Source organism: Balaenoptera borealis (genome assembly GCF_965194805.1).
Source record: "Balaenoptera borealis genome assembly, chromosome: 12".
Classification (NCBI taxonomy): domain Eukaryota; kingdom Metazoa; phylum Chordata; class Mammalia; order Artiodactyla; family Balaenopteridae; genus Balaenoptera; species Balaenoptera borealis.
The window spans coordinates 16,258,362-16,282,951 of NC_138869.1; the positions used below are offsets into that span (position 1 = coordinate 16,258,362).

At 41.1% G+C, this 24,590-nt stretch overlaps 1 protein-coding gene and 1 long non-coding RNA gene across 2 annotated transcripts in view; one reads left to right on the forward strand and one right to left on the reverse strand.

Moving 5' to 3' along the window:
- Positions 1-24,590, forward strand: part of LOC309607158 — a 681,872-nt gene that overhangs the window by 215,322 nt on the left and 441,960 nt on the right. The window lies entirely within an intron of this gene.
- The window catches only part of LRRN1 (leucine rich repeat neuronal 1), a 218,014-nt gene that overhangs the window by 54,924 nt on the left and 138,500 nt on the right, over positions 1-24,590 (reverse strand). Inside the window, exon 5 of the transcript XR_014232284.1 lies at positions 20,628-20,764. The gene's annotated coding sequence lies outside the window, so the exon portion shown is untranslated. The remainder of the gene's footprint in view (positions 1-20,627; positions 20,765-24,590) is intronic.

Genomic DNA, 24,590 nt, shown 5'->3' on the forward strand with positions numbered 1-24,590 from the left:
CAAGGACATTTTTGTTTGTTTTTCTTCCCTCCAGTCACACTCTAGGAAGACAAAGCTATTATCATAGGTTATGCCTAACCACCAAACTCATGGTCTTTAGTGAAAAAGCACCCTAGAGGCCAAAATGACTACTGTGCCTGTTTCTGCCATAAATTTTGATGGTGGAAAAGAGTGTTGGACCACTGATTATTGCAGCCTTGGAGATAGTTACCAGCCCACATGCCTAGTAACAATTGTGATCTCGTTTGAAAGAAGAGGGACTTGACTGTACTGTCAGTGTAAGAACAGTATATATAACCTTGAGGAAAAAACTGATAGGGTGGTTGATATTTTTTATCCCTTTTAGGCAGAATTACCTTTTTTATAAAGGATAGTTTGCGAGACTTCCCTGATGAAGCAGTGGTTGAGAATCTGCCTGCCATTGCAGGGGACACAGTTTCGAGCCCTGGTCCGGGAAGGTCCCATATGCCACGGAGCAACAAAGCCCGTGTGGCACAACTACTGAGCCCGGATGCCACAACCACTGAAGCTCACACCCCTAGAGCCCGTGCTCCACAACAAGAGAAGCCACCGCAATGAGAAGCCTGTTCACTGCAACAAAGAGTAGCCCCTGTTCTCCGCAACTAGAGAAAGCCCGAGCGTAGCAACGAAGACCCAACGCAGCCAAAAATAAATTTAAAAAAAAAAAAAAAAAAAGGATAGTTTGCAAATTTGGAATTGAGAGAAATTCATGGTTTGAGTAGAATATGTTTCCCCTGAGGTAAACTCAGAGAGTGCATTAATGCTGTTCCTTAACCCAGACAGGTCAACTCTGGGGAAAGGAAGTGTGAGACAGAGGAATAAGAAAGGCTGGGGGAATAGGAGCTAAGGAGAGGGCTTAGCAGCTTTTAAATTGGTAAAGAAGAATTGGGAAAAGGAAGATACAGACTGATGGCAAGTTAGTACCTGGAGAAGAATGGACGTGGCCTGGGTTTCCTGCAGAAGGAGTCTGGGAAAAGTGAGGACAGGGATGAGAGAGGAATTGGAGATAGGTGGTAAACGTTTCCTTGGTAGCCTATGAACAAGTAGTTTGGAAATGTGGAGTTTATCAGTCAGGAAGTCAGCAGACAAGAGAAAGCATGCTTAACTAGAATGTTGTAGAGAATTTAATGAAGGTACTATTCAGAGCTGTGTAGGCAGGGCTGAGGCACCCAGGAAAAGATGATGAAGTGCCGGGAATTAGCAACATCAAGAAGCTGTTACACTGTCTAGGTCTGAAGAGCAAGGGGTGAACATTGGGACCCAGTGTTACTGGAGCCCCATGAGACTTATCACTGTAGAATGACCCTCTAGACATGAGGTGAAATTGTAGAGGGATCAAGCCATTGCCAGAGCCACAGTGCTGAGGCAAGGGGAGAGCATCGGAAGAAATGTCCCAACCTCTCTCTCCTCCCACTCTCTCTCCTCTCCTCTCTTCTTGTCCTTCTTTTGGTAAGTCCAAGCTGAAGTCAGAGGAGACAGGATGCACAGAAGGGCAGAGAATGGTTTGGGGATAACAGCACAAGAGAGAATAACTAGACAGGTGAGAGCCAGGAAGTAGGGGAGGTCCAAGTACTAAGTACTGGTCTTGGCTAGGTAATCAACTTGCACAGGGACTTTAAACAATTAGATTAACCCTTTTCTGTTTCTTTTTTCCCCCATCAGTAAATGGGGATAATAATTCTTGCCCATATCCTGGAGTTGTTATAAAGATCAGATGACTTAATAGATGTATTTGTTTCATTGATTTATATTTATATTGCACTTTATAATTTCCAAATCTTTCTTACGTCTGTTACCTTATTTGCTTCTCAAAATTAGCTTGTAAGGTATCCAAGATAAGTTTTATTATTCCCATTTAACATTTGAGATGATTGATTCAGAGAAATTAGGTGGTTTCTTCATGGTCACAAGGCTAATAGTCCTTTTGCCTCAAACTTGACTGTAATTTTCTCTTATCACACTTAACTGCAGTTTAGTTCAACATTTCAGGCAGTTTTGGGGGACTGTTACTGTCTTTGATTATCTGGGTGGGTCTTTGTAAGCCATAAAGTTTCCAGATAAGGAGCCTGAGACCACACCTTTCATGTGGGGAACAGCATCCATAATTCAGGAGGTCTTTCTTTTTTGAGCATAATCTTGGGAAGAAAAAATGGGGAAGAAAAGGGCCTTGTTCTTTTTCCATAACTGACCACTCTTCCTTCTCTCTTGACAGAAAATGCAAAATGAAGTGCTATAAAAAAGTTCTGTCCGCCCTAAATTTATATGTTGAGGCCTAACCCCCAATGTGATGGTATTTGGAGGTAGGGCCTTTGAGAGGTGATTAGGTCATGAGAGTGGAGCCCTCATGAATGAGATTAGTGCCCTGATAAGAGAGATCCCAGAGAGCTCTTTCTGCCATGTGAGGACATAGTGAGAAGAACTCTCTGTTAGTTATCATAGTGGTTCTATTTTTTTCTTTTAATAATATGGCTATCTATTTTATAAATATTTCAACTTTAGAAAATAAATGGCCTTCCTTTATCAAAGAGATTGTGTACTCACTTTTCCTCCCTCTACCTTTATCTGTTATTATATTAGCACGTGTGCAATTCTATTTCAGTGTATCCACTTGTATATCTTAGGAAGAATGCTAAAGTGATAGCTGTGTGAAGAATGGGTGAAAACTGAAGATGGAGAAGATGACTAGTTAGGAATCGTTGTAGGAGTTGAATGATGGGAGTGGTTTTGTCTGAATGACGAGGAAGGGGCCTGATATGAGATTGTTTAGAAATCTAGTTTCAGTTTCACCTTTGCTATGGGGCTTTCTTCATTGAAAAGGAATGTGATCTGTCTGTACCATTTCTTTATTCTGCCTCACCCATGCCAATAGGTCACTCTCCTCTCAATGTATTGGACTAGATCTGAATCCTTAGAATATTTCTATGGTTTAGGCAGTACTTGAATTTACTTGTTTTCTCTTCTGAGGTGATGTACCTGTCTGTTTTGTGTGTCCTTGACTATTTAGAGCTGTTTGTTTTTGAACCTTGTTGTCTTCATAGTCTGAAGCCCTGACAGTGCCCAGAACAGTGTGAAGGCTCTCTGAGCATCTCACTATGTGCTTTCACCTTGACTTTTTCTTTCTGCCTCACTGATCCCAGCATCAAATGGAAATGACAAAAGCTGCCCAGGATCTGCTTCACATGGGCACTCTAACAATTAATTAGCTTTTTTTTTTTTTTTTTAAAGTAAATTTATTTATTTATTTATTTTTGGATGTGTTGGGTCTTAGTTTCTGTGCAAGGGCTTTCTCCAGTTGTGGCGAGCGGGGGCCACTCTTCATCGCGGTACGCGGGCCTCTCACCATCGCGGCCTCTCCTGTTGCGGAGCACAGGCTACAGACGCGCAGGCTCAGTAATTGTGGCTCACGGGCCTAGTTGCTCCGCGGCATGCGGGATCTTCCCGGACCGGGGCACGAACCCGTGTCCCCTGCATTGGCAGGCGGATTCCTAACCACTGCGCCACCAGGGAAGCCCTTAATTAGCTTTTTATTATTTTAATTTTTTTAGAGCAGAGCCCCTGTACTTTGATGAAGCAGAGACAGAACTTCTAGTATCAGAGTAGGTTATCATGTTAGTTTTTGCTCACAGTTGGGCTCTGTGCAGCTTCTCTGGAGTGAGCAGGTGTTGGCTGACCTGTTTTTCCATATGGATTTATTTATGAGGATCATAGCAAAGAAGCAAAATGGCAAGAGACGGAGTGAGAAAGCTCCTCATGCAGCAGTCTCTGCTCAGGCCTATGGAAAGAGTTATAGGACTCCACACACAGGTGTTCTTTTCCACAGAGCCTATATTTTTTGGCCCCTTTGCCCTCCAAAAGTCACCAGAAAATTCTCAGCAGTATTTAACTTGGAAAAAATATAGTCCAGGGAGCAGTGTTCTCCCTGAGCATCTGGAGGGGCAGTATTCTTGCCTCAGGCAAAGACACAAAATAATAGGATGACAAACAGCTTTGGGGAGAACCAAATGAGATATTACATATGAAAGTGCTTTATTTATGTTCTAAACACTAGATCTCTGGATGTCAGTGACTAGATTCCCTCTCAGATATGATCCTTTGTCTCACATTCGTAATTACTAAGTAGCTGACTTACTATATGCTAGGGATGGGGCTGAGTATTTTACATATATTACTTCTTTTAATCCTAATTTACGTAGTTAATATTATCAACTCCATTTTACCAACTTCAGATTTAAACAAAGGCTATTACAGAGCTAAGAATTGCACCCAGGGCACTCATCTCTCAACCCTGTGCATTTAAGCCCTAAAATATATGGCCTGTTTAACAGATCTCACATGACACTAGTCCGTTTATATGATTAACATTAGCTACAATTTATTGAGAATCCACTATGTACCAGACACTATGCTAGGTATCTTAGATCGGTACATGACCCATAATCCTTATAACAACCCCATGAAAATTTATTATCACCATCTTACATACTTGTTCCACTTATTGTGGTGACACAATAAGTAGCAAAATTTCTTTTGAATAAGGATTCAAATTCAGATAGATCTGCCTTCAAAAACAATTCTGTATTATGTTATGGTCGCCGGTAGTGAGTTGAATGGTGACCCCCCCAAAAGATATGTCCATGTCCTACCCCCTGTGAATGTGACCTGATTTGTAAAAAGGGTTTTTACAGATATAATTAAATGAAGGGGCTTGAGATGAAATCATCCTGGATTATCTGGGGGGGGTCCTAAATGTTCGTATAAGAGAGAGAGAGAAGACATGGGGATAATACAAGAAGACCTTATGAAGACAGAGGCAGAGATTGGTGTGATGAAGTCACAAGGCAAGAAATGCCTGGAGCCACCAGAAGTTGAAAGAGGCAAGGAAATATTTTCTTCTATAGCATTTGGATAGAGTACAACCCTGCCAACTCTTGATTTTGGACTTTTGGCCTTCAGATCGGAGGCCAAACAAGCAAAGAAGCTTGTTTGTTTTGCAGTAGATTTTCCTCATCACTCAATGGATTGATTCATTCAGCTATCTGTGGGTTGCATAGGAGGATAATGTGTTCTGACAGATCCACTGGGGTCAGTCCTTTTCTGCTTAAAAGTCACATTTTCTTTGGCACTCTTCTGTGGTAGCAGACAATTGCATGTGCAGGCTTGGATGCAAAGGGCTCTGTATTTTCTTATTGTCTCCGGGCATGCTTTGAAGGATATTATATAGACATACCCACTTTCTTAAATGCTTGAAATTTTAACTAGAGAATTACACACTTTTTTCCTTGTCCCAATATCAAACAATCAGTTATTTCTAAGGGTGAAGCTGTTCTTTGTATTCACTATTTAGGACCATGAAAAAGAAAGTGATGTTATCATTCTTGAAATTGTCTAATGCAGTTTTTGCCTCTAGGCCAAGGGAAAAGACCTGCCTTTTCTCCACAGCAGGCTCGTTTTGCGAGTGGTTACAGTTTTATTGTTGACACTGTACCTCTGTATTAGTGTTAGTGCAAGGCTCATAACCCTTAGCAACTTCATTACTCACCAGTTAGTTTCAAATGAATTCTACTGTCTTGGATCTAATGGTGCTCTTCATGGAGTAAGCTTCACACTCATAAGGATTTCACTTCTAACTGCCTGGGGTGATGGCATAGAGTTGGAGTCACCAGTTCTTTAGTTAGGAATTCTTATTTGAGGGAGATCCCTCAAGGTCTCTGAGGACACATTGCTTCCTCTTGTCACTTCTTTCCAGTTGCATTGATTTTACCTTCCCTTTCCTCAGAAGTCCATGCAAGTGTGACAAATGACTAGGAAATGGGACCAGAAGACTTGGGTTTTAGTCTGAGCTCTTTTGCATTTTGGTATAGGACCTCAAACAGGTTGCATAAGCTTTGCAAGTCTCAGATTGTTCATCTATGAAATGGAGATAAAAAGGCTCATATCACACAGAGTTTTGTGAGAATTAAGTGAGATAATGGACATTAAAGTGGTTTGTGAACTATAAAGTGTTCTGCAAATTTGAGGAAGGAACATTATTGAGCCAAGGAGGAGCATAGCCCTGTAAAGATCATGCTCATCCTGAGACCTATTCTTGAGATAAAATAAAATTGGGATACCATCCTAGATCCTCCTCTCTGAAGAGCCCCCATTACAGCTCTGCAAGGCAGTGACTTAAGAAATAGGTGAGGCCTTATGTGCAATGTAGCTGGTAGAGCAATCCTTACCCTCACCTTGTTCTTTTTTTCCTCTCTACTCAACATTATGACATCACCTCCCTTCCTGGCTGTCATTAATGGATATTTCATCCTGGTTTCACCTGGATTGAAAGACTGGGGAAGAGCAACATTTTTATGTGTTCCAAGTCCAGGGTGGATAGGTTAGCCTTATACCTTCTTAGCCCTATGTTAGAGGAAACTTCTCTGAGTTTGGTTCACTTTGTGGGCTTTTAATTACCCTTGGAGAGGTTATGAATTTAGGTAGATCTCATTATCCTCTATTTCCAGGAACCCTGTCTCAGAGCTAACTAGCTTAGTTTCTTCTCTCCCTCTCTCCTTCCCTCTCTCTCTCCCTCCTTCCCTTACTCCCTCCTTCCCTTTGATATTAGGATAATAGGAATAGATATTAGGGTAACTTACTAATTTGAATACCATTAAATGGCCAGGTTTGTTTAAGTATTAACATTAACCTGTAAGACTTTTGACTGTTGAAAAGTCAAAATAATAAGGGCACCTTATTCATGCCCTTCTCTTTTTATTCCCCAGAACCTGGTACAGATAATAGGTGCCTAGTAAGCATCCACTGAATGAATAGTGACTAGTAACGATCAGCACTTTTCAGGGTATAAAATGTGTTGTGAACCCTTTAGGGATACTCTCATTTAAAGTTCACAGTGGCCCTATGAGCAGATAATGTCATTCCCATTTTATAGATGATAAAACTGAATGGCGGGCACTTAGATTTATCCAAAATCATGCAGTGACAAAATGTATGGATTTGAATTTAGGTTAGTATTGCTCTAAAGCCCATACATCTTATGCTATATTTATGCACCTTAAAATTACTGTCTTCTGGTCTTAATATAAGTAATTCCTTGGATAGTGTAGCATCTAACAAGGGTAAAATGGTACTAGAGCAGGGGCTATAGAAAATCTATATTTAAGAAAGAGAAAGTGTCTGGCATGGAGATGAGATCCTTCTTCTCTTCTTGAAATCTCATTCTATTAAATTTCTACTCAACTTTCATGAAAATAACCAATATTTACCGAATACTTGTGTGCCAGGCTGTGATTAGTGCTTTACATATGTTTAATTCTCACAACCACCCCATGAAGCTGATACTATTGTTTTTCCTAATTTTTAGATAACAAATTATGACACAGAGAGAGTAAGCAGCTTGTCCATGGTCACACAGCACATCCTGGCTTAGATGTAAACCTAGGTCTATCTGACTCCAGAGTGCATTTTCTTAATCACTTCATGGTACTATTTTTCACTTTTTGTGCCTTTATAGTCAGAACCAGCAGTTACATATTAGTTTGTTTGTGACTGTTGATAATCCCTACCAAATTGTAAACTCCTTGGGAGTTCGGCACCTTGCCTTTAACATCTATATTTCCCCATACTGTTCAGATAGTGTTCAATAGGTGCTCATTTAATACTTGTCAGGCAGTTCTCAGACTCAGCTAGCTGATCAGTTTGTCCCTCTGTAGCACTAAGAATTAAGAGATACGATTGTTCACCCTTTCAGTGTTATCACTGGCAACAACCCTTCTGTGCTGTAGCAGATACTTTTTGTGTCCTGTGCCACATTCTCTTCATCCACCATGAATCTCAGCTGTAGCTGTGCTGGACAGTTCCTGTGTAAGCTGACCACATCCTACCTTACGAGCCATCCATTTCTCTCGGCTCTTCTGCCTCAGGACTGGTTTTGAAGTCCCTGAAGCTCTCTTAGTCCACTTTTTGGGCAGGACAGAACAGCATGGAGTTAATGACTCCAGTGGCAAACCTCAGCCAGTGGAAAATAGGATAAATGCCTCAGCCTCTTGTCCTTCAGAGGAAATTCTTAGGTGCATTCTCTGTGGTCTCTCAAGAATCCGTCCCCAGATTCAGGTTTTGTGATCTTTCTATTAAACACAGTTGCTTTATGCTTCTAAGTTGACCCTTTTAAATTTATCTTCCATCTTAAAGTAGTTGTTTGTTTGGTTCCTTGGAAGTGGGTAGGGTAACTCAGATCCACACCTTGAGTGTGACTGTAGCCTCAAAATAGATGGTAGGTATATGTCAGCGTGCATACGTATAAGGGTGGGAAAAGGGAAATGGAAATCATCCTTTTTAAAGAGCCTTTCCCTTTTAATCTGTTACAGTTTCAGAGGAGTAAACTGAGCTGTGGGAGGTATTACGAAGAGACTCATCAGATGTGGGCTGTGAGGTCTAAAGCGTATTGCACTCAGTCTAGATATAATTACATGTTTGTAGTCCTGCATTGTCTTCTCATTAACTGTGAGATTTTGTGCAGGTCCCCTTTACCTCTCTGGAGTAAATTTCATCTCTAAAAATGGTGTGTGTGTGTGTGTGTGTGTGTGTATGTAGGGAATCATTATAGAATTATTGGCAGAAATTCTGACTGCAAGTCACAAAAAGGACTTGTTCCCTTTTCCCTCACATTTGTTGCTTAGTGAGCTAGAATGTGCTTGTTATTTGGGGATCTAAGGTTGAAATGTATTCCATTATGTAACCCAGCTCTTCCAAAGGTTTGGGACCAGTCCCACCTGTCTTTGAATTACAGCAGTTTTGTAGAGCTCATTGCAGGCCATTTCTAATAAGGGAGGATTGAATACTGGCATGTTTATTTCCAGTTAGGATAATGAAATGTTAGTGCTGGGAGGGACTTTGAGAGCCAGTAAATATAGCCACTTATTTTATAAATAAAGAAGCTGTGGTTTGGACAGAGAAAATGGAGAACTAGGATGCATAACTGAAGACTTTGAAATTTACGTCCAGTGTTCTTTTCAGTATACCAGGTGGCTTATTTTATTCCACCCTTTATTTTCAGTACACTTGAAAAGATTTTAAAATTATCTCTAATATAAGTAATATTTACATCTCGAAAAGTTAATGAAGTCTCTTTTTCTATCTTCCTTTTCTGATAGAAATATCCTTTCTCTGATTGTAAAAACAATATATGCTTATTGTAACAAAATTCAATCCATTCAGAAGTACACTAAGTAGAAAATGAGGGTTCTCCATGATATCAAACCCCTAGAGACAATCACTGTTAACTTGTTAATTTGGTTCATGATTTTTAGGCTCTTCTTTCTCTCATACTCTTGCATATATAATTACATCTATCTATTTATCTATCTATCTATAAATATATCTCATTAGCTGTGATATATATGCTATATATATTTTTTCATACATTGATCTTGAGTATGTACCTTACATATTTATATACAAATTTGTATATACATTTAAATTATATAAATGTGTATTTATATATAAACATATATAGTTAAAAATTAGATTGTATTACATATACTGTTTGTATCCTATTTATTTTTCTGAGCAATATTTAAGGGACACATGGACATCTTTTCTTGTTAGTACATCTAATTTATTCTTTTTATTGGCTGGCTGGTAGTTCATTTTGTGACTGTACTTTACTTAAACAAGTCTCTCCTGTTGGATATTTATATTGTCTCCAGTCTTTCACTATTTTAGGAAATGCTGCAGTGAACATCCTTCTGCATGCATCTTTGCATATTTGTCTGTTTCTTCATAATAAATTTCTAGAAACCACACTTGACATTAGTCATAGTATTTAGACACAAAATTGTATAAGTAAAGCAATATAGTTAGCTAATTCCTGTAGTAGGAAAGGAAGGAGATTTCAGACTGAGTGTGATTTTAGATACAAGGTCATTAAACACATGAATCTTTCCTTGGTCAAGCTTTGTAGTTTTGTCATCACAGTTTTGTAGAATCAGCTCAGCGCAGCAAATTCCAGTTCAGTGAATCCCGCAAGTTCTTTCTAGTTGCTCTGTAAATAGTTGCTTCACTTGGCTCGAGTTCACTGTAAATGGATCTAATCACGTTAAAGACATCTAGAGTTTAGGTTATTCCTTCTAGCCCACAATAGTTATTTTCCCTTCAGCTATTTAACGAAACTATCAGGTGTTTGGAGGGACTACCACTTACGTGTCAAACAGTGAGGTAAAGAGGAAAAATATTACTTCCCTGCTGAGAAATTGTGAGAAAACAAACTGATGATGTCTCTGAATCTCTGAACTGACTTCTTGCCCAAGGGGATCACCAGGAAGAGAAGAGCCCCCTCTGGCTTGGGTTTTTTGTTCCCTTTAGTTGCTTGAACTTTGCTCTCTCTGTATCACCTGTGATGTAGCCAGTGCTTTCATAAGGCATTTAGTAGCTTTCCGACACTCCGAGCCCTAACACAGCCGATGTGGTCATGTCTAAGTTAAAGGATTATTTCTTCTTCAGCATAAATCTAGAAACTCAGGGGATATGAGAGGGAGGAGAGCCATCAGAGGTCATCTGGTAGGGTGACCTCTTGCCTCTGGAATTCCTCTGACAAGAGCTCTGAGGGGTCATCATCTTTGAGTGGCTCCTCTTGGTCTTCAGAATAAAGTTTATATTCCTAGGCTAGTGCTTAAACCCTCTGTGGTTGAGATGTAGATGACCTTTCCATCCATGTTCCCTAGCTTCCCCAAATATGCCCTGTACTCCAGTCAGTCTTCAACTTCTCCCGTCTGTCTTGGCTTATGCCATTTGCTCTGTCTGTTAATGCCATTCTTCTGGCTTAAATGTCATCACTTCCACAATATCTTCCTTCCTGAACTACTGTGACATTTAAACTGTACTTTTTTTGGTGACACTAATAATTTTCTATTCTATATTGGAATTTTCTATGTATCTATCTTATATCTCCTGCAAGAATCTAAACTCTTTGAGAGCAAGATTGGCATGACTATGACTATTCTTTGTGTTCCTCCAATATCCAGGACATTGCCTGATATTTGATAAGTATTTATTATGGAGATGGGTAGACAGACTAACCCAGTCTTCAGCTGTAAATAAATGTATATCTACATATGCCTTCCCTTTCTATTTCCACAACCTCCAAATGGTTACTAAGAAGTACTCTCCCTCCCTTGATATGCATTATCAATAGAGGAGGTGTTGTGGGCAGGGCAGATAGTCAGACTGTACACATATCAGCGCTGGGGGAGAACTTAACAGAGTCATGAACTAGGTGTGTAGTTCTTCTCTTTGTTCATCAGATTCTGGTGTTGCACACAGCAATCTGGCATGGCTGGAAGTCATATTCTGGGAGGGAGATTCCCATCCTTGGGCTTTGGGGCTCTTAAGCCGAATTTTTAGGGAAGCATCAGTTCACCCTTGCTGCAGTCAGTAGCCAGTCACAATACAGTAGCATTATGAGTTGGCTCCAGCTACATGCTCTTAACTCAGCATGTATGGTTGGGGGTAGTAGCATCAGCCCCTCTCCTAGAGTGATTAGCAGGCTAGACTCCAAGCCTTATGGTTGTAGCTGTGTGACCTAGCAAGCTATTGGCAGGATTTGCTACATCAGCATTCAGGCTGGGGAAGCTGGTATGATTGGGGGACTGGGGTCTAAGACTTGCCATCATTGACCAGGATTAATTGACTTAAGCAATAGGCCACTGATGAGTTTCCATGGAACTTTTCAGAAAGCTAATTTCTTTCCTAGGAGGCCTGCCTTCCAAGGACAAGTCTTGGGCATGTTAAACCTCTGTCTCAAGGGAAGTTGTAGCGGTACAGAGAAGAGAGATAGGTAGGTGGCTGGGGAGTTTGTATTTGAGCCAAGATTCAGCACCGCAGCCTTCCTGTCCTGTCCCTCTGGTCTTACACACTCAGAGCCCAGGTTTGAATGCAGATGTTTTTATTCACATCCACTGTTCTTTGCACCATCCTTCAGCTCTTCATATATTTTTATAAAGAATGATTTTAGAGCCTCTGGGTGTTGGGTATAGTATGTATAAAGGGATTATTCTTTTTGGCAACAGCAGCTTTGCCTAAGTAATTCCAAAATAAAGTTAAGATTTACTCTAGGCTCAAGAAGTTACCCTGCCCTCTCTGTTGGCTGTGAGGGAATCTTAAAGACATTTGAACACTTTATTCATTTTACTCCATGTTAGAACTTCAATTTTATCACCTCTTTCAGTTTTCTTTTGGAAGAATCAATTCTTGTTTTAAATTATGAATTAAAAATTTGTATGTTTCAGGCTACACATCTTGTGGCTTTTCACTTTTATTGCCCTTGTTGTTTGGTGCTTTACTTTCTGCCGTTCCTGGATAATCACTCATAAATTCGCCAAACTGTTTGTCGCGAGAATAAGTAAGTTCAGCCCTCCCTGTCTGCAGATTCTGGATCAAATTCCGTCAGCAGTTGGTTGAATCTGTGGATGCGCCTGAGGATATGGAGGGCCAGTTGGGCTCCGCCATTTTTACCTAAGGGACTTGAGCATCCACAGATTTGGTATTGTGGGGGTCCCGGAACCAATCCGCAGGGGATACTGAAGGAAGACTGTCCTCTTGTCAGCTTGGAGTAGAGAGTTACAAAACTGAATCCAAACTAAACTGCACATTGGATGCCATTCTGAAACGGAAATATGTGTACGTCTTTTAAACATGTGGAATTGTGTGAGAAGGTGCCCAAAGCCATGCTCTTTGTTGAAACAATATTTTTGACCCATAAAGAGTGAAAGCATCTCCCTGAACCTCTGTGATTTCACTGAGACCAGTTTCTACGATTTTTACCCAGACCACAGACTTATGGGGCAAAACTACCTTGGGAATACAATCTAAGGAAAACCACCTTTGTTTACACTATCTTTTTGCTTTGAATCTCTTTTCCTGCGATCTTTGCCTGTTAAAATCTTAGTATTACTCTTCTCGTCATCTCTACTACTAAAAAAGTATATAATTAGTAGCTAGTAAGCACTTATGGGCCATTTATGGTGCCAAGAGATGTACATGCACACCCTCCTTCATTTATTTATTTATTTGTTTGTTTTTAACATCTTTATTGGAGTATAATTGCTTTACAATGGTGTGCTAGTTTCTGCTTTATAACAAAGTGAATTAGCTATACATGTACATATATTCCCAAATCCCCTCCCTCTTGCGTCTCCCTCCCACCCTCCCTATCCCACCCCTGTAGGTGGTCACAAAGCACCGCGCTGATCTCCCTGTGCTATGCGGCTGCTTCCCACTAGCTAGCTATTTTACATTTGGTACACCTCCTTCATTTATTGGTTTATTTTTTTTTTCATTTTTTAAAAATTTATTTATTATTTATTTTTGGCTGTGTTGGGTCTTCGTTTCTGTGCGAGGGCTTTCTCTAGTTGTGGCAAGCGGGGGCCACTCTTCATCGCGGTGTGCGGGCCTCTCACTGTCATGGCCTCTCTTGTTGCAGAGCACAGGCTCCAGACGCGCAGGCTCAGTAGTTGTGGCTCACGGGCCTAGTTGCTCCGCGGCATGTGGGATCTTCCCAGACCAGGGCTTGAGCCCGTGTCCCTTGCATTGGCAGGCAGATTCTCAACCACTGCACCACCAGGGAAGCCCTATTGGTTTATTTTTCATTGCCTATTCTGTGCTTGCACTGTGGACCAGCAAACAAGAAAGATGTGGTCTCAGTGCTCATGGTGCTTACATTCTAGTAGGGAAGGTAATAAAAAGTAAACAAACCACGAGATAACGTCAGAGAGTAGTGAGTGTCGTGAAGAATGTGAGATAAAGTAATGTGATAGAGGGTGACTGGGAGTGTGCGGTGATGGGGGAGCTTTTAGATAGAGTTACCTCAGAAGGCCTTTCTAAAGAGAGGAGAAGGAGCCAGCTATGCGAAGAGCTAGCAGAAGAGAGAATTTCAAAGCCAAAGGCCTGAGGTAGGAGTGAGCCTCATAACACCCCCCTGAAATCACTAGATCTGTCTGTGTGACTTGGTGAAGGAACTTAAACTATCCAAGTCCCTGTTTCCTCATCTCGCAAAGGCAGATTGTTTAGCTCATTCATAATATTTTCCTTGAGTGCTTACTATGTGCCAGGTACTCTTTAGACTCGGGATGTATTACTGCCCTCATGGAGCTCATGTTCAAGCTTAGGTAATGTAAGTGCATTGAGGAAAATGAAAGCAGAGCAAGGAGACGGAGAGTGAAGGTGGGAGATGGATTATTAGGAGAGTCAGGGAGAGCCTCTCTGTGGAAGTGACACTTGAGTAGAAACACTGATGAGGACAGGGAGAGAAGCAGGCCACATGGCTATCTGGGGGTGGGGTGGGGAGCATTTCAGGTGGAAAGAACAAGTATCAAAGGCTGTAAGGTTGGAAGGAGCTTGGAATGTTCAAGGTATAGTGAAGGAGTTGTGTGTGGTAGGACTTACGGTCAGAGAGGAAGCAAGAAACCAGATCATGGAGGACCAGGTCATTCTCAGTGTGATGAAAAGCCTCTGCAGGGTTTGGAGTAGGGACGTTTTGGGAGTAACGTTATTTACAATGGTGTTGGGAGAATTGAGAGGTAAGGTGATACACAGCCTAGCACAGTGCCTGATACACAATAAGTGCTAAAAGACCTCTTGTTTCCTTCTTTCCTTTCTTCCGTAGTCACCCCTCAATATTTCCTTCCCTGTTCCCTTCCTTCCTCCCTCCTTTGTACACCTGTACTTTTCAAATACATCTCGGAATAAAATGCTTTAATTTGCTGTTATCTGTTTCTTTGTCATCTTCATGCCACACTATAAGTTTCTTGAGGACAGAAATGTGCCTCTTATTTCTTTGTGATCGCTCTATCACCCTAGTGCCTCGAAAATTGGTGGAATGCAACAAAATGTATTGAATTGGCATTCAAAAATTCTGCTCTACAGGGAATGGCAGTGATGCCTGGGAGTTAAGATGTATGTTTGGACTGGCAAGACCTTCTTGTTTGCACTGGAGAGTCCTGAGTTTGGTCACAGCAAAAACACCAGGAAGGCTGCAGCAGTATCGTTGTTCGTGAAACAGCTTGCCAGTAGTTTGGACCCAGGTCCCAATTCCAGTGGGATTTGGGCAAGTCACTTACTCATCTGTACAACTGAGATGAATATCCACAGGATTATTGGGGGATTGAATGAGACCGTGCGTATAAAGCTCTAAGTATAGTAGACAGCTCTGAGTGATCAATAAATATTATTATCTAGTATTGAAGGTGCTGTCCTGATTTCCTGCCCTTTCCCCAAAACAATTAGACCAATTCCAGAGTCAGCCTGGAAGCTGACGTCCAGGAGAAGGGGGAGGGTTTATCCCTCCCTAGCTGAACTGGGACGGACATTCTACCTCCTTAGTTATAATTCCGATAAGCCTGTTGCAGGGCAAAAAGTCAAATAATTTAGTGCTGGCTCCTCCTGTTTGACCTTGTCTACCTATTTGTGCCAGATTTACCTTAGCTCTTTGAAAGCAAAGAACTTCTTTTATTTATCCTGATGGCAAAGAGGAAAGTAACTTGCCTAAATTCACACCTCTAATAAGTGGCAGAGCTAGGCTTTGAATAAAAGTCTGGCTCATTCTGGAGCTCGAGGGAATGGAAGAAAGCATGCTCTCCCGAGAGGCAGGAAACAGGATCTGGGGACTCTACCACTTACCTTGCCACCTGGGGGAAATGCACATAACCTCTCTCAGGAGGACTAACCACCTTGCTGATCCCCAGTCCAATGCCCTTTCCCTTGACCTTCTCCGGTTTCATTTTCCACATGTACCAGTCGAAGGTATAGTAATAGTCTCTGACTCTGTACTGCATTTTTTAATACCTTAGGGATGATGCACATGCCCGAGAGTCTTATAGCTGACCTGGTTCTGTCAGGTGACCTTTCTGCTGAGAGATCTGTGTGATTATTCCTAGGCACCAATCTCTACCAATACTTGATAAAGCCACTTAACATTGCAAAATAGTCACTAGAGTGTGTTTAGTTCAGCTGGGGAGATAACCTTACATTTCCAAATCCTTTGCTCTCCTTCTAAGTCCTCTATATACCCTTCCTCCAGCCTTGCTTTTTTCTTTCATCAGCTGACTTCTGCTTTTAGTCCCATCTGTTCTTCCTTTTGTTCGTTTTATCTCTAGTGGGGACAGGAAGATAGGAAAACATACACCTGAAATACAGACTTGTTGTCTGGGAGAGATCAGAGGATTATTTCTTTCTTTTCTCTTCTTTTCCTTAACAGCATGATCAAATCTTGGTTTTTTGCTGATAACTTTTCCAGGCTGCCAATTACAACGTTGGATAATGAGCATTTAGTGTTCTGGTGATTAAGACCTCCCCCACCTCGCAGGTCATTGCCACCTGAATTAATTGGCACTTTCTCAGTTGGAGTTCAGTTCTCACATGTCTTATGCTACAAAGAATGGCATTCAGAGATCTCTATAATCCATCATCATGCAGTTTTCCCAGCCCTTCCTCGATCTAACTATACCACTCGTTTCTTGATTGAGTGGTTTACCCTCTGTCACCCTCTTGCTATGTGATTTGCATCCCCATGGAGTCTGTTCCTTTCCTCCCCCTCTGCCTGGAATGGTGTGGTTGCCACTACAGAGTCAGGAGACAGTCTGTATTGAAATCATTGCTACCAGCTCTGCAACACTAGTTGTTTCACCCCAGCTTTCTCACCTATAAAAGGATATGATAGTGGCTTACTCACTTCAGTGGATAGTTGTGAGGATGATATAAGGTAGTGTAAAGGGTTTAGCGAAGTACCCAGCCCATAATAGTAAATGCTCACTATTAGCTCTGTAATTTTCCACTTAAACCTATTCAAATCTCACTGCTTCTTCAGGGCCGCCACTCAAAATACACTCTCACTTCCTACACGAGAAGTCTTTTTTGACTATCTTCCAGTCCAAGGTGACCTCTTTCTCCTAGCGGTCTTATTTTATGACTTGTATAGAATTATTTGGTGGATCTGAGATTATGTTCAAAGTCCCCGCTACAGGTGAAATGCTCTTTCTCCTGAGCCTCTCAGAGCCAAGGCACATCTCTATAGGATGGAACTGTCTGTCATCTCCTCCCCCTGAGTTAAGGGACTTTCATTCTGTTGATGTTAGGTTCTTGAGTATTCTACTGATTTAATGAGTGGTCATTTCTCACTGTGTCAAGACACTGGTATCCTGGATGTGTTGCTTCCAAGAGAGTAGTCAGTTCAGACTGCTAAGGCTGCCACATGGAGTCTGGTTTAAGTCAAGGGCCTGGCTATTTGGCAAGCATTGGTAAGGCCTGTTTTGGGCCACTAAGGTCATTTACCTTTGGCATGCTACAATACAGGATGTTTTGAAAGAACCTTTAGGGTAAATCACAATATCATCTATGTGCATCTGCAGTTCAGGTTTACAAAGAGAAATTTGGTTCCTGATTTATAGTAGCAGTATTATCAGACTTTTTTAACTGCAAGAAATTTCACATATATTTTACTTAACAAATACCTATAATTAGGTCAGAATTCAGAAAAGTGGGCTTCTATTTGCATAGAATGACTAATTCTGCATTCTCTCCTAACAAGGTTCAAAGAGAGGATTAATCACTTATTCATGCAAAACCAACTCACATGAATCATTTATTTATCTTGTTCTGCTAGTTTTGCAGAGCTCATTTTTATATGCCTCAGGTTGCAGATAAAGTGAAAACTCAGAAGGTGATTTACCCTCTACAATAAAGACATAATGGCCATGTAAACAGGATGTTTCCTATAGGAAATCAATGGGTAACCATGGAAATGACTCTACAATGGGAAATTCTATTTCCTTATGAACAAATCATCAGAAAGATCAATTGTAAGATGAAAGAGCTTTGCCTGGGCCTATGCCTTTCACAAAGGCTCTCAGTCTATGAAAAGGAGAAAACATGTACATCAGTGCTCGTCAGCAATTATCTTAAGCTATGTTGAGAGTGAACATCATTTTTACTTTCTGAAGTTTAGGCTGGAATTTCTTGAGCACTCTTCTTAGAGGTCTAGCTAAGAAACTTACATCTAATGACAAGAAGAATGGTCCAGAGTATAGGATGCTTGAATTCTTGACCCAGCCTAACTTCAAGCAGCAGTGAGATCTTCGACAAGATCTTTGGACCTCAGTTTCTTCGTCTGTAAAATGAGTGAATGGGACTAGCACAGGGATGGCAAGAATGTTGTCTGTGTACTGTCATCTCAGTTTCCCTTCCTTGGAAGATATTACTAATCAATCATGGAACTCCTTCTCACTGAGCCTAGACAGGGTCTCAGAATCCTTATTAATACATTTCTCCAGGCAGCTGCCTCCTACATGTCAGGGTTGTCATGTGGAAGACATCCATTTGCGTCTATTTGACCTTTAAGGCTCATGTAGCCCTGACATTATAAGAATTTGCAAACTAACTACAAGTACAAAATGTCTGTTCATGTCCTTTCAGTTACACTTGAACACAAAATCCAAGTAACAACAATTAGAAATAATAATTATATTGTCTGTATTAAGCCACAGGAATTGTTGGATCTCAGCAATGAATCAAATATCACTTCAATGAAAAAGGTACTTTTGAATCACTTATTGATAAAAGTGAAATGGTGTTTGTAGCGCTTGGCAGCTGTCCATTTTTATTATCAGCTCAGAGACACAACTTAAATAGCAAGTTTGTTTGCTGTTTGCATGCCTACTCCTTTGTGAACAGTAGAGGGCAGCACAGTTATTTTCAAGTGTCTTCATGGAGAGCCATTTGCGTATGTACATCAGCATTGTACACAATGGATCCATAGATATGGGCTGTGGTGGGTTGCAGTGGAAGAGTAAAGAGTATATTCACATGTCAAAAGAGCCACCGTAATCGAATCTCCTAGATTCGAATTGTCCTCTTTAAGGCTTTCAGAAATTACCATTACCCTCCTTGTAGAGTGTTTACACGTTTTAGCATTTCATATTGATTCTTTTTATTTTAGTCTTGCTGGTGGTTTTTTCTCCTCTTATTGCTTGTCTCATCTGAGAGGCAGTGTTATTTAGGCCAAAAGAACACAGCTTTTGGCTTCTGAAGGTGTAGACTTGATTCCCAGCTATCTCTTGTGAGATCTGTGACTCTGAGCCAGTCAGCCTCTCAGAGGATCAGGATTCTCCATTGTTAAGCAGAGACAGAAATGCAAAATCTTTCCTACCATCTCGTTGTTGTAAATATCAAATACAATCAGTACATGTGAAAGCCTTCTTAAATATAGGTTTTAAAAATAATTATTAATCTCTCATGTGCTATCATTGTTAATATGAACTTAGCTTTTCATTCAAATGGATTATAAACATAAGTTTTAGAGTTTCTTTTTGAATTATAGGATGGCACCTATAAATGGGTAGTCTTGGCAGCAAGGCTTACTGGGGCATCCTCGGCATGGAGGGAGCAGGATGGCAGGAACTGGTGTAGCTCTAAGGGCCGAGTCCTGAAAGGGTGTGCCAAGGATGCACAGGTTATTGTGAATGTTTACTTTATCCTGAATAAAGGCTCATATTGATATCTCAAACCTATCGCACCTAACATCTCTTCCCAACAGATATTTGGTAATGCCCACTTTACTTTCAAAGATAACACAATTCATAGATAGTAAAACCTAGCTACACATATCATTTCACACAGAAAATAAATTAATATAATGCCTTAATTTTAATGAAAAGGGCTAGCAAATATAATTTAAAATAACAATATATATCTCAATATGTAAGTACATGGGCCTGGTTTCACTAAAAGGCATAATGAAGCAGTCACATGTTTGTACCCACATGGTGAATGGAAACCACAAATGCAGCCTGATGCAGAAGCTGCGTACCTGTGACTCAAGTACCAAGAATGTCATTGCGTTATTGGTGAGGTGACTTTTATAGCAATGAACAATTCTTGGTAAAGGTTCCAGCTAGATGGTATAGTCTCCACTTTGTTTATAGGCTAGAGACTGTTCTGGAAAGTTTGTTAGCTATTAGGACTTGCTGCAAAATATACTTTGAGATTATATGTAAAACAAAGTTAGCATCTAGCCTCAGATAGTATCAAAGAGGTTTATGCCCCTAAATGAATGTTCACAGAGACACGGTACAACTAATCCTTGTGTGGGGCTGTCCAATGCATTGTGGGATGTCTGTTTTCACTGGGCCCACATTCTGAATGCTAGTAAAAGCAGGGTGATGATGTGAGAGGAGGCAGCTTCTATTGTGACGACCAAACATAGCATCAACAATCTCTAAAACCCCACTGGAGGCAGAACCATTACAGCTGAGAATCATATAGCAGCTTGGGCACGCCAAGAGTAAAAGTAGCCCAGCCACTGACTAGATGTAGAGGATGGAAGCCAGCCCTGAAGTGTGCAGGTGGCAATGCCTGGGCAGAGTGCCAGTGCCCCAGCCAAGAAGGCTAGGGTTCCAGGGAGAGCTTTGATAGAGAACAGGAAACCCAGAGAGAGGTCCAGGTGAACGGACTAGACTGGTGAGGTAGAGTGGGGTTGAGAGGAAGGATGCAGCTCAACAGACATACAGCTGCCCTGGGCTCATAAGTCACTGAAGCCCAGGGTAATGGCTGCAGGATTCCAGACTCACCTGTTTGTGGGGCTAAGCATAGTGATCTTGATCAGCCTTGGTTCAGATTTACTCAGGCACCCCATAGGGCTGGGTCACAGACCTAAGTTATCGTGGAGTCTTCTCTGAAAGCCTCTAGAGAAAGCAGGGAGTGTTTCCTAGAAACATTAGAAGAAAGTTACACTTCAAATTATAAAATAATGACCTACTGCATGATAATAATCTCTTACATTTATAAAAGCATTTCGTAGTTGGACATTTAGCTTAAATCATTCATGCCTTCTCTTGCCCAGTAGTTTAATATTGTCCTGGATCATTTATTATTAGCCATCTAGTGAGTTCACCACTCACATTGAGGTAGTAGGAGTTTCACATATTATCTCCCAGGGGCATTGCTGTTGAGAAGGAAAGACCAATGTTTATCATAGTGGACTGAATTGGTTTTCCATATTGTCTATGTTTTAGAATCACTTGGAGAGATTTACATATATATATATATATATATATATATATATATATATACGGATGCCCAGGGCCCTCCTCAGGCTATTTAGATTCAGTAGATTTGATTACAGGATATGCATTTTTAAGAAGCCCCACAAGTGATCCTTTCAGCAGTAGAGGCTAAGAACAACTTTCTTAATGTATAGATTCTTTTTTCCATATTAGAATGTAAGCATCTTCAACCAGAAATTCAGTTAGAACACTCCGTAACACCTAGCTAAGTGCTAGTGACAAAGTTCTTAATAAATATTTGTCGAATGTTTGATTAATGTATTGCACTGTGGCCTATGTACGTACAAATATGTGTGTGTGTGTGCATGTGCGCACGCTCAAGTGTGCAGCATTTTGGAGCAGCATGGGGCTTTTATAACACATTTCAGCTTTTAACCTCACAGGCCATTGCTTACTTCTTGGAGATTTAAATCTGATCCTAATCCTACTTCTCTAGCAGGTTAGTGGTTCCGCTTCCTTCCTTCCTTCCTCCCTCCCTTCCTCCTTTCCTCCCTTCCTCCCTTCCCTCCTTCCCTCCCTCCTGCCATCTATCTATCTGTCTGTCTGTCTATCTATCTATCTATCTATCTATCTATCTATCTATCTATCTATCTATCTATCACAGAGCAAATTGTGTGCCCCCACTACAAATTCATATGTTGAAGACCTAACCTCCAGTGTGCCTGTGTTCTGAGATAGCTTCTTTAAGGAGGTGGTTAAGGTTAAATGAGATAACAAGGGTGAGGCCCTAATCCCATTGGACGAGTGTCTTTTTTTTTTTTTAATAAATTTTATTTATTTATTTATTTATTTATGGCTGTGATGGGTCTTCGTTGCTGCACGTGGGCTTTCTCTAGTTGCGGCGGGCGGGGGCTACTCTTCTTGGCGGTGCGCGGGCTTCTCATTGCGGTGGCTTCTCTTATTGCAGAGCACGGGCTCTAGGTGTGCAGGCTTCAGTAGATGTGGCTCACTGGCTTCAGTAGTTGTGGCTCGCGGGCTCTAGAGCGCAGGCTCAGTAGTTGTGGTGCACGGGCTTCTCATTGTGGTGGCTTCTCTTATTGCAGAGCACGGGCTCTAGGTGTGCAGGCTTCAGTAGATGTGGCTCACTGGCTTCAGTAGTTGTGGCTCGCGGGCTCTAGAGCGCAGGCTCAGTAGTTGTGGTGCACGGCCTTAGTTGCTCTGCGGCATGCGGGATCTTCCTGGACCAGGGCTCAAACTGGAGTCCCCCGCATGGCAGGCGGATTCTTAACCACTGCGCCACCAGGGAAGCCCAGGCCTGGTGTCTTTATAAGAAGAAGAAAAGACACCAGGAGTGAGCACAGAGGAAAGGCCATGTGGGACATAGTGAGAAGGTAGCTATCTGCAAGCTGGGAAGAGAAGCCTCACTAGACACCAACCTGGTTGACACCTTGATCTTGAACTTCCGGCCTCCAAAACTGAGAAAACAAATTTCTGTTTTTTAAGACTCCCAGTCTGTAGTATTTTGTTATAACAGTCTGAGCAGACTAACACACTGTCTGTCATCTCTCTGTCACTCATCTCTTACTGGTGTGTAGCACTTTGTCTGGCAGGTAGTAGCTTCTTTCCCATTAACTCAAAGACATCCCAGAAATGATCAAGTTTTAAGAATTATTATTAATAGCAATTCCAGGCACTACTGTTCCTGCTTTTATATTGCAAAGAGAAGGGGGTTATCTAAAGGATTGGACGTCCTAGGTATTTTTCCATATTGAGTGGCAAGCAGCTTAATAACACAACTGCTGACATCAGGTGTTGCTAATGAGCTATTTCTTTAACTCTAGGACTGAGTAGCTTGAGCAGGTCAAAGAAGAGGCAATGTCTTCAGGCATTTTGGTGCATAATGAAGTTTAATAAAATCTTTACTTTTAGGAGTGGTGGTTATGCTTCTCCCTGATAATTCATGAGAATAACAAATTGCGACAATAAGGCTGAGAAGCTGAGGGTTTGTGCAGCATTAATTTTAGTTTACTGTGTCATTGCATTTTTTGTCAGTAGCCTCATTTCCTCTCATTTTCATACTTAGCAATGAGTTTAACACCTTTATAATGGATTACATGCCCGGTGATGAAAGAAAAACCAGACATTTTCTCCCCCATACACTTGTGTTTAATACGTCTAAATTATACCTAAAGATCTACCTTTGGCGGCCACCCTTTATGAGCTCTAAGCATGTAACAGGATCTGAGTTTATGAGTCTGACTAGGTGGAGTTTTAAATCAATGCCAAAGCAGTTGTATGTGAAAATCTTTGGATAACAGTTAGGACTTCATCTGAGTGGAAATGTTTCCCTGGGGGTTTCAAATCTGAAAATTATTCTTCCATGTATGAGTTATACATGTGTCTATTTCCCTTGAGGACTTGTACTATGCATGTTATCTCTCTATCACCCTTAGCACTTAGATTTTCATCTAAAAAGTCACTCATTGTTTCACATGTTTATCAAACATACAATTATCTAAAGGTCTGCTGTCTTTGAGACCTTCACAGACTTGTTCAGAAGATAGACATGTATGTAAACAAATAAATAAAATGCTCTTTAGCAAGAGATACAAAAATTGGAGCACAAAGAAAGGAATAATAAACTCTCCTGAGAGGTTGGAGAAGTGGTAATTTTGGAGCTCCATCAGGGAGAACAGTGGGGCATTGGCATGGAGGAAGAGGGGAAGGGCTTTCCTGACAGGGGGCACAGCTTGGATTAAAGCAAGTGGAACATGGTGATGCCCTTTAGAAGGCCTGTGGAATGCAGAGATAATTTACACTGTACAGCTGTGAGGCTGCTTTATCATATTAGGTTTGTGTAAAAGCAAAGGCTGTCTTGTTCATGATGTGGAATGTCTTTCATGCTTTATGTTTGCTGTTTCTCAAACATGCTATTCAAACCCATGCCTTTTTTCTCATGGTTCCTTCTGCCTAGAATATCTCCTACTGATCTTTTGGGGCTTAACTCCCCTGTAGAAACTTCTTCCCACTTTCTTGGCAGAAATTATTGCTCTCTATTCCATGTTCAATTTGCTGATATTGCTATGCAGTTACCATATAGCTCATTGTTTATGATGAGTTTTTCCTTGCTAAGTTCTTCATCTTAGCAATTGTGAGTTCTTCAAGTGTTAAGACTGTATACTGTTTCCTTTTTGTGTTCTTACTGTCTGTCATACTGCTTGGCGAACAGTGTGCTCAAAAAATGTAGAATGAATATAAGAATGCCCACTAGTGCTCCAAACAGAATACTTTTTAGAGGAGAAGCAGCTTGGTGCAGTGGGAAGAGGTCTGACGAGGATACTGGAAACTGAAATCTAAGTTCACGTTGCTTCTTGGTGCTAATCAGCTGTCTGTCAAGAGGCCTGCCCTTTACCCTTCTGGGGCTTCCTTTACGCTCACATGGATAGAGCAATACCTTATCAGGATAAAGCCAGCAGAAGTGAAATGATCTCTTGAGGTTCCTTCTAACTCTAACAGCTGTGATTTTAA